This window comes from Triticum urartu, unplaced genomic scaffold (assembly GCF_056163025.1).
Source record: "Triticum urartu cultivar PI428250 unplaced genomic scaffold, HENAU_Tu73 scaffold2, whole genome shotgun sequence".
NCBI lineage: Eukaryota > Viridiplantae > Streptophyta > Magnoliopsida > Poales > Poaceae > Triticum > Triticum urartu.
The window spans coordinates 5536568-5547847 of record NW_028260368.1 but is presented as its reverse complement, the minus strand read 5'-3'; the positions used below and the strand labels follow the sequence as shown (position 1 = coordinate 5547847).

General features: G+C 34.8%; 3 non-coding genes across 3 annotated transcripts; 1 reads left to right on the top strand and 2 right to left on the bottom strand.

Annotated features, from left to right (window-relative positions):
* Positions 1-5068: 5068 nt before the first annotated feature.
* Positions 5069-5141, bottom strand: TRNAF-GAA (transfer RNA phenylalanine (anticodon GAA)). Its single transcript has one exon. It is a non-coding gene; the product is annotated as a tRNA-Phe (tRNA).
* A 1666-nt stretch (positions 5142-6807) lies between these two features.
* Positions 6808-6880, top strand: TRNAT-UGU (transfer RNA threonine (anticodon UGU)). The gene has a single exon. It is a non-coding gene; the product is annotated as a tRNA-Thr (tRNA).
* Positions 6881-8098: 1218 nt separating this feature from the next.
* Positions 8099-8185, bottom strand: TRNAS-GGA (transfer RNA serine (anticodon GGA)). The gene has a single exon. It is a non-coding gene; the product is annotated as a tRNA-Ser (tRNA).
* Between the last annotated feature and the right edge of the window lie 3095 nt (positions 8186-11280).

Here is an 11280-nt window from a genome sequence, read left to right as displayed (position 1 = left end):
GGATTAGCTTCCAAGGGTATTTATCCAGCAGTAGATCCTTTAGATTCAACCTCGACTATGTTACAGCCTCGGATCGTTGGCAACGAACATTATGAAACTGCGCAAAGAGTTAAGGAAACTTTACAACGTTACAAAGAACTTCAGGACATTATCGCAATTCTTGGCTTGGATGAATTATCGGAAGAGGATCGTTTAACTGTAGCAAGAGCAAGAAAAATTGAGCGTTTCTTATCACAACCGTTCTTTGTGGCAGAAGTTTTTACTGGTTCTCCAGGAAAGTATGTTGCTCTTGCGGAAACTATTAGGGGATTTCAACTAATCCTTTCCGGAGAATTAGACGGCCTACCTGAACAGGCTTTTTATTTGGTGGGTAACATCGATGAAGCTAGCACGAAAGCTATAACCTTAGAAGAGGAGAACAAATCGAAGAAATGAAATTAAATCTTTATGTACTGACTCCTAAGCGAATTATTTGGGATTGTGAAGTGAAAGAAATCATTTTATCCACTAATAGTGGCCAAATTGGCGTATTACCAAACCACGCCCCCATTAACACAGCAGTAGATATGGGTCCTTTGAGAATACGCCTCCTCAACGACCAATGGTTAACAGCGATTCTGTGGAGCGGTTTTGCGAGAATAGTTAATAATGAGATCATCATTTTAGGAAATGATGCGGAACTGGGTAGTGATATTGATCCGGAAGAAGCTCAAAAGGCACTTGAAATAGCCGAAGCTAACTTGAGTAAAGCTGAGGGTACGAAAGATTTGGTTGAAGCGAAGCTCGCTCTCAGACGAGCTAGGATACGAATCGAGGCTGTCAATTGGATTCCCCCATCCAATTGAAGACAATCCAGTGGTTTATAGTTGATACAAAGAAAAAGGGAAGAGGGGTAGAAAAAGTTATTAGATAGCGAAGCGAAGTAAGTCCAATGCTATCTAGTAATTTTTCTACCTACTTACCTACTATTGGATTTGAACCAATGACTCCCGCCGTATGAAAGCAATACTCTAACCACTGAGTTAAGTAGGCAATTTATCACCACAAAGGAAGACCCATTACTTCGATCGATTATATATTGAATCCCTTTTCTAAGCAATACCGCTCTGTTATTGGTCTGTTATATACTAAATACTAAACTAAATACTAAACAGATACAGATCAAAGGGGTATCCTCTGGCATTAGAAAATATTCATCTTGACAAGAAATTATCTATATGTTAAGATATCTCTGATAAGGGCTATAGCTCAGTTCGGTAGAGCAACTCGTTTACACGTGCGCCAATGCTTTTCAAAGGAGCTTATTATGCAATGAACATAATCGATCTTATTGCAAAATCAATGTCTTACTTCATAGATTCGAGAGAATAGGAGAACAGTAGCCTGACAAACAGTCGGTTCAGTCCGATTCAGGTGCCAATTCAGGTGCCTAATCAAATAGAACCCTTATGGATTTGCTAGTTGATAAGGTAAATATCCAGCCCACTAAATGCTAGGCGTAATGAGGATAAGGGCCTCCAAAAAACTTCTTTTCGTTCTATGAACTTTAAGGTGTATGAAGTCTCATAGTTAACTCTTGCAGTGGAACGATAGAGACTCCATTTCACTTAGGTTGATTTAATTTAGACCGGAGGCAGACCTAAGTCAAGGTAATCCTCCTTTGAAACACTTTGGTATTGCTCCTAGATAGATCATAATACAAAAAATCAATCAGAGCACAGGGAGCCATCTCATTATCTTTCCGTAAAGAAAAACTATGGTGGACTAACTGATCTTTAAATCAGTTTATGAAAGAGCCCAATGCAAAAAAATGCATGTTGGGTCTTTGAAACAGTTCAAATCATTTCGATAATAATCCGTTTGATCTGTTTTACCGAGAAGGTCTACGGTTCGAATCCGTATAGCCCTAATATGCCCTTTTTTAGATTTTAGGATCTCTATCCTATGTTTTCTTTAGTTTAGTATAGTTTTCATTTTCTCATTAGTATTTGTTTATAGACTGGATAGGCGCCTGCGACATAGAATAGAGATAAAAGCATTACCAAAGGCTCATTCATCGAAAATCAAAATCATACAGACAGGAAAAGAAAAACGAATTTCTATCAAATCAATAGAAGAAAGGATCCTTTCCCTGATTTGAATCCCGTCCTCCTTCAAATAGGATATCTCTAGACTTCCCTATAATAACTGCAATGATTTTATCCATTTTGCGAATTCCTACTTTGTTTTAAGTATATTTATTACTTTGTTTATAGATACATTATGTAAATTGATCAACTTTAAATAGAAAAAATAAAGTAAAGAGTAAATAAGAAAACAGAATATTCTGTCTCATAGTTCTGAAATAGAGTTCTTTATTTTTATTTTATAGTATTACTTCTCATTAATTATACTGCATAGATTAGTCCTACTATCTTAATTAGGTTCTAATTTAGTAGTATTCTCATTTTTATTTAATAGTCTCTTATTATTTTATTATTAAATATTAAATAAAGGATAGAGCTATTCTTTTTTCTAGAGATTCTAGAGAAAGCGAGACAAAGTGAAACGAGAAAGTTTTCTTTATATAAGAATTAGATCTACATACACCATATCTAAATAGAATGGAAATCCAAAAGAAAGGGAGTTGGGATTCCATTGGATGAATCTTTAAAGAAGATGCAGCACAGAGGAAACAAAGGCTAAACTTAAACTAAGCGCTTTTGTTTGAACAAAAAAGATTCTTGTTTCACCGAGGAAAAGAGAGAAGTTCTGGATAAATTGACAATGCTGAATTGAATTGACTAATTTAAGTTCCGCCTATTCCACATTAATGGGAGTACATTATGTTTCTGCTTCACGAATATGATATTTTTTGGACATTTCTAATAATAGCAAGCCTTATTCCTATTTTGGCATTTTCGATTTCAGGACTTTTAGCCCCGGTTAGTGAAGGACCAGAGAAGCTTTCTAGTTATGAATCGGGTATAGAACCCATGGGAGGGGCTTGGGTACAATTCCGAATACGCTATTATATGTTTGCGCTCGTTTTTGTTGTTTTTGATGTGGAAACCGTCTTTCTATACCCTTGGGCAATGAGTTTCGACGTATTGGGTGTATCCGTTTTTATCGAAGCTTTGATTTTCGTGCTTATCTTAGTTGTTGGTTTAGTTTATGCATGGCGAAAAGGAGCCTTGGAATGGTCTTAACTGAATATTTAGACAAAAAAAAAGAAGGAAAAGATTCTATTGAGACAGTTATGAATTTGATTGAGTTTCCCTTACTTGACCAAACAAGTTCCAATTCTGTTATTTCAACTACACCAAATGATCTTTCGAATTGGTCAAGACTCTCCAGTTTATGGCCCCTTCTATACGGTACCAGTTGTTGTTTCATTGAATTTGCTTCATTAATAGGCTCACGATTCGACTTTGATCGTTATGGATTGGTACCAAGATCAAGTCCTAGGCAAGCAGACCTAATTTTAACAGCCGGTACGGTAACAATGAAAATGGCTCCCTCTTTAGTGAGATTATACGAGCAAATGCCTGAACCAAAATACGTCATTGCTATGGGAGCCTGTACTATTACAGGGGGAATGTTCAGTACGGATTCCTATAGTACTGTTCGGGGAGTTGATAAGTTAATTCCTGTGGATGTCTACTTGCCGGGCTGCCCACCTAAACCGGAGGCAGTTATAGATGCCCTAACAAAACTTCGTAAGAAGATATCGCGAGAAATAGTTGAGGATCAAACTCTATCTCAAAATAAAAATAGATGTTTTACTACCAGTCACAAGCTTTATGTTAGGCGCAGTACTCATACAGGAACTTATGAGCAAGAATTGCTCTATCAATCACCATCTACATTAGATATATCTTCTGAAACTTTTTTCAAATCCAAAAGTTCAGTACCTTCCTACAAATTAGTGAATTAGGAGAGGGGCTCTTTTGTGTAGAAAAATAAAAAGCAGGGCAATCTTTCAAACTTGCATCCGAAATGTGAAATATTTATACAAAGAGGGAGAGATGAAGACAATGCAGCAGGGTTGGTTATCTAATTGGCTAGTCAAACATGAGGTGGTTCATAGATCTTTGGGCTTTGATCACCGAGGAATAGAGACTTTACAAATAAAAGCAGGGGATTGGGATTCCATTGCTGTCATTTTATATGTATATGGTTACAATTATTTACGCTCCCAATGTGCTTATGATGTAGCACCCGGTGGATCTTTAGCTAGCGTGTATCATCTTACGAGAATACAATATGGTATAGATAATCCAGAAGAAGTCTGCATAAAAGTCTTTGCCCAAAAGGATAATCCTAGAATTCCGTCTGTCTTCTGGATTTGGAGAAGTGCCGATTTTCAAGAACGCGAATCTTATGATATGGTGGGAATCTCTTATGATAATCATCCGCGCCTTAAACGTATCCTAATGCCTGAAAGTTGGATAGGCTGGCCCTTACGTAAGGATTATATAACCCCCAATTTTTATGAAATACAAGATGCTCATTGAATGATAAGAAATTCATGCTCACTTATACAACACAACTCCAGATTTTATTCAAGTCAAGGAATATTTTTAGGTTCTTTTCCTAGATGAAACGGAATACCTATTTATAATTAATTCCTAATTATACAAAAGCATTCCAGATAGACTGAGCAAAAAAAGGGTTTCATTTGGATTCCCCTATTTTGAAAATCGCATATTAATTTCCTTCATATGAACAGAAAAATAGGATGACTCAAAGAAGTTCTCTACCAGGAACTTTGTACCGCGCACATTACTTAGCACAACTAGGAAAATAAGATAAGATAAAGATAAGCAAGACTAAAAAAATATTCGTCGGAATAGCGGAATACAAAATTAAGAAACGCAAAAAAATAAAGGGGAATCTCACCCCCTTCTTTATCATAAAGAAAAGATATATTTTAAAACTTCTTTAAAAAGAAAAAGAAGTGCCTCTATATTTATATTATAGATTTATCCACTTAGATGAATAAATATTATTAATGAATATGTATCACAATCCATCTCGAGGTATTTGGATCAATACCTATTCGGTGGATCTTTTTTTTTTTTTTCTCTGCCAGGAACCAGATTTGAACTGGTGACACGAGGATTTTCAGTCCTCTGCTCTACCAACTGAGCTATCCTGACCTTTTCTTGTGCATCATCCTAGTAGAGTATTTGTATCTATGTCAATTAAAAGGACTAAAAATTAATTAAAGTATTTCAAATTTTAAATTTGAAAATGGGGGGGGTAGTCCTATGCATTGTGCATGGTTTACTTAAATAAAACTTAAAAATAGAGTGAATAACCAAGATTTCTTGCCGATACTCTAATAAAAAAGAAATCTATTCAATGAATAGGATAAGATCCATTGAGTTCTCTTCGCATTCCTTTGTGAAAGAGTAGAATGAGAAAGCTAATGAATCTTAAACCCATTGCATTGATAAAAAGAAAAAAAAGTGCATTGATAAAAAGAAAAAAAAAAAGAGGATAAATAATAATAATATAGTATAGTTAGGGAATAAAAGAGGATTTGGGGATAGAGGGACTTGAACCCTCACAACTTATAAAGTCGACGGATTTTCCTTTTACTAGAAATTTCATTGTTGTCAGTATTGACATGTAGAATGGGACTCTCTCTTTGTCCTCGTCCGATTAATCCACTTTTTTAAAGATCTCGAAAACTTTGAATTTTAATTGAAGAATTTGATTATTCAATATTCGATTGGAGTGGATTCACAATAATGAAAAAAAAAATTATGATATGAGTTTTTTATTTCATAATCATTATCATTTCTAATTTCATTTTTAAAAAAGATAAAGAACCTATATTATAATTAGAATATAATATGAGTTCTGTGATTAATCGTTTGCTATGTCAGTATCTATACGTGTTTATTAAATGTATAAGGTATAAAACCCCTCTTTCTCTAATTTAGAACTAGAAGGAATTCCACTAACAACACAACGTAATTAACTCGATTCGTTAGAACAGCTTCCATTGAGTCTCTGCACCTATCCTTTTCCTTTGTATTCTAGTTCGAGAACCCCTTGTTTTCTCAAAACACGGATTTGGCTCAGGATTGCCCTTTTTTAATTCCAGGGTTTCTCTGAATTTGGAAGTTACCACTTAGCAGGTTTCCATACCAAGGCTCAATACAATCAAGTCCGTAGCGTCTACCGATTTCGCCATATCCCCATTTCCCTCTTCTTTGAGACCAGGATTCCTTGTGTAATTTCATCCATCTCTTAGTTTTTTTTTTGAATCATTGAGTTCATCACTCAACGTAGTCTAGCAGTTCAGTTCGACTCTATTTGAGAGACCTCGCTTGCTTATTGCAATTCAGAATTGAATTGATTCTATCCTTGATGTATTTGCAATTCAATCCGAATCAATATATCCAAAAGTTTTTATCTCCCCCACCTCCCGTCTTACTTTTTTATAGTATTCAAAATTATACTATAACGCTTGATATTTATTCTTTTTTTCTAATCAGAATTAGCAATTTTATTTACTCTGACTCTATGTTCCCCTTAGTGAAATATTAATCCTCAAATTATTAACAAATAATAAAGTCTATAATGATCGAATGAAAATACCAATAAATTCTATAATTTTATTTTTTAATATCCTATAGTTAAGCATATCAAGCTAACTTTATCTTTAAGAAGTTTTAGTATTTTTTTATTTTTATAAGTATAACTTCAAATTTAGAACTAGTTAATAGCTAAGATTAATAACTAATATCTGAGATTTTACGGATTTCCTATACTATACCTATTTCTATTTGTTACACTATTTCCGTTATGTAAGCCCACTTAGCTCAGAGGTTAGAGCATCGCATTTGTAATGCGAGGGTCATCGGTTCAAATCCGATAGTCGGCTTTTTTTTCTCTATCGATGTTCTACGAACAAGAATCTCTTTTTTTCCGAATTAAATGGAGAATCCAGGATCTTTTATGTTTTTTACCTTACAATTTTGCTAGATACAAAACAATAAAATAAATAATATATATACAAAAAAAAAAGATTTTGATGAAATTCCATTTTTTGGGGTACTTTAGTTGATTTTACTCTGTTTATCCTGTAGTTTAATTCAGTTTTAATTTCGATGTATTCTGTAATGTAAATACAATGAAATTAATTGTGTAAAATGAAATTTCAATAAAATAAAAAAAGGAGTCTTCATGTCCCGTTATCGAGGACCTCGTTTAAAAAAAATACGCCGTCTGGGAGCTTTACCAGGACTCACTAGAAAAACACCTAAATCCGGAAGTAATCTTAAAAAAAAATTCAATTCTGGGAAAAAGGAGCAATATCGTATTCGTCTTCAAGAAAAACAGAAATTGCGTTTTCATTATGGTCTGACAGAACGACAATTACTTAGATATGTACATATCGCTGGAAAAGCAAAAAGGTCAACAGGCCAGGTTTTACTACAATTACTTGAAATGCGTTTGGATAATATCCTTTTTCGATTGGGTATGGCTTCAACCATTCCTGGGGCCCGCCAATTAGTCAACCATAGACATATTTTAGTTAATGGTCGTATAGTCAATATACCAAGTTTTCGTTGCAAACCCCGAGATATTATTACTACGAAAGATAACCAAAGATCAAAAGGTCTGGTTCAAAATTATATTGCTTCATCGGACCGGGGAAATTGCCAAAGCATTTGGCGATTGACACGTTGGAATATAAAGGACTAGTAAATAAAATCCTAGATAGGAAGTGGGTCGGTCTCAAAATAAATGAGTTGTTAGTTGTAGAATATTACTCTCGTCAGACTTGAACTTAACGAAAAAAGGAAAGGTTCATAGAATTTTCTTCCCCTTCCCCTTTCCCCGAACTAAATCGCCCTAAGACCATTACCATTAATTTGTATTTTCCCATCAACTAGCTAAAATTGATTAACCCTAGGATTAGGATCCTTTTTTCTTTTTTCCTCTATGTGTATTTTACATACCACAGTAATTTGCTATAGAGAATTTCTAATTTCTATTAAATCAAAATAAGATAATATAAGATATTATATTATTGCTGGAAAAAATTGTTATTTGATTTGATACATTGTGATCCTTAACGTTGATGAATTAAGAAAAACGGAAAGAGAGGGATTCGAACCCTCGGTAAACAAAAGTCTACATAGCAGTTCCAATGCTACGCCTTGAACCGCTCGGCCATCTCTCCTACATAACTTATTATGGAAAATAAACTGAGTGAATAGCGAGTTTTCTTATTCCTGCAGTACAGGTACAACCGCAACCACTCGGGGGTTCCATAGTTCTATTGGAAAAATTCCTTTTGATCTAAGTGGAAGGATACAGGATTTTTTACTAGAAATTGCGCTCGCTATAAAATAAAAGTTTTAATTTGGGTTTTCCCGCAACTAAAGAAAAAGAAAATGGAAGAATTCTTCTTATTGCATAATAAAATAAAGAAACCTTAGAATTCCGTTTGCATAAGATACGCTACACCATACTATCGAAATCAAAAATAGGGTATGAGACAATTAATAACTTTGAAAACACGAAATAGTTGATAACATAAGTTGTTGTTCAGAAATAGGAAAGTGGAATGAAATCCAGTCTTAGTCAAATATTTCATATCTCTTCGTGTCCAAGCAGAAGGAAAAGGATACAATTTGAGCTGAGCGGAAAATCCATATCTCTCTTATCCATTTAAAGCATATGGATTTAGAGTAGAGCATATGGATCAATCTATTTATAATTATAAGAATCGAATGTGTTTGTTTTTATGTTATTTTGTGAAGGAATGAAAACAATTCTATATAGAATGGGTTGGGAATTATGCCTAGATCCCGTGGAAATGGAAATTTCATTGATAAGACCTCCTCAATTGTAGCCAATATTTTATTGCGAATAATTCCGACAACCTCAGGAGAAAAAAAGGCATTTACTTATTATAGAGATGGTGCGATTTGACTCTTTTTTTTTGCTTTTTTTTAGCCCTACCTATACCTCAGTCTTACGAAAAAGAGAGGGGGGTTGGCATAGAGAGAACCAAATTTGTAAAGCAAACAAACCCACGCTTCGGGAAGGTGAGGCGAACTAACAATTCCTTCCGTCGTGTATCCTCGATTGATGCGGCTTCAGATACTTCAATTGTAGATTTGAGTATTGAGCGAAAGGTTACACCTACAGGATATGGTATGGTATGGATTACAGGCCAATCCTACTCTATTAGTATCCGTAGGCAGCATAGGGGAGAAAAGCACTACACCTAGAAATAGGAATCAACAAGAGAAAAACTTTGTTAGAAATTACCCCTTTCCTGATCGGTATCAGGGCTGGGAAGAATGGTTGGGATAACAAACAACCATCAGGTTTGTACTTTGGATACCCCTATAACCATCAAAGATCGTTGAAGTAGCTAATTCCTCTAAATAGGAGGCGTTGAGAACAAAGAAATTATTGGAGCTATCGTTTTCCTCTAGCATTAATAGAATTCATTGGTGTTAAGAAAAACCTCTTGTGGGAAGGTTGGCTAGAGATTTCTTGGAAAAATACCAGCCCCTTTCGGTTCATAATGAGACGGGACTAATTCTATTTTGATTCTATAGATTATTTCGCTTAGTACTATTATGTACAGAAGGGAGGAGCCGTATGAGATGAAAACCTCATGTACGGTTTTGGAACGGAGATTTTTTGAATAGAATGAACGACCGTAACGGATGTTGGCTCAATCCGAAGGAAATTATGCGGAAGCTTTGCAAAATTATTATGAAGCTACGCGACTAGAAATCGATCCCTATGATCGAAGTTATATACTCTATAACATAGGCCTTATACACACAAGCAATGGAGAGCATACAAAGGCTTTGGAATATTATTTCCGGGCACTAGAACGAAACCCCTTCTTACCGCAAGCTTTTAATAATATGGCCGTGATCTGTCATTACGTGCGACTATCTCCACTATAGAAAGAAAAAAAAAAAAGAGAGGATCAAATTTTCTAGTAAATACTAGAAAAAAAGGGCTTTCTACATAGGGATCGTAAAAACAACGATTTTTCCCTATCAGCTGTAGGAAGGAAGGACACTTCACGAGAATCAAAAAACGAAGAAAGTATGGCCTATACTACTACTCTATGGATAAAGTTTCTCAAATTGATAGAGAAAGCACCGTAAAGATCAATTAGTGAGCGACTGGGTCGATACAACTAAAAAAAACTGCTTACTTATCCCATGATATGGGGCAAAATTTAGGAATCCGCTTATGTAATAGAGCCGATCCACTAAGGGATTAAGCAGCGGTGTAGTATCAGATCCCAAAGATAGTAAGTTCTTTTTTCTTTCTTATGGAAAAAAGTCTTTTTCAAGGATTCTTATAGAGATTTCATATATGAAACCGGGATAGTTACCTCTCAGAAAATTTGAACGAAGGCTCTATATCTATCTATGCTTCATTCTTCTGAAGGTGGGAAAAAAGATCAAACTGATTATTGATAAAAATTAGGGTTTGAAACTTAGGTAATTAATTTCTTCTGCTTAACCCAAGAACAAATTGGATCGATTTTTGATAAATCGAATTCAGTTAAGATAGGGGAAATTCAGATAGCAATTTCTGAGCCGTATGAGGTAGGAAACTCTCAAGTACGGTTCTAAGGGAAGGAACTTCCTATTCCGACCGAGGAGAACAGGCCATTCTACAGGGTGATTCGGAAATTGCGGAAGCTTGGTTTGATCAAGCTGCTGAATATTGGAAACAAGCTATAGCGCTTACTCCGGGAAATTATATTGAAGCACAGAACTGGTTGAAGATTACGAAGCGCTTTGAATTTGAATAAGACCATGCTCCTTCTTTTTCATAAAATGGGTGGTTTGGTTGTTGATCCATTAATCAAATAAATTAGGTCGTAAGATCGAATCAAGAATTTCATTATATCCATTTCTTATACCTTCTATTTTATATGATATTTCATAAGAATAAACCATAGGGATAGGGTCTAGAATAGAAGTAATAAAGTGAATAAAAGAGGGGGCAATCTAAATATTGCTAATATATTAGGACCATCTTATTAATAATTCTAATGAGTTATCTTGGAATTTAGAATCAAATAAAAAACCCTATATTATGCTCAAGGAAAGTAGATATAGATAGGAGCTTATGCCCTCAAAAAAAATACACTAGTTTCTTAAATTAAAAATAAAAAAGATTTTTTTCTTACGTCGAGAAATATTTGTTTTTCAAGATAAACAATGTCCGTTAGGCACCTAATCTTTATGTCATAATAGACCCGAACACTTGCCTCGGATTGACTTC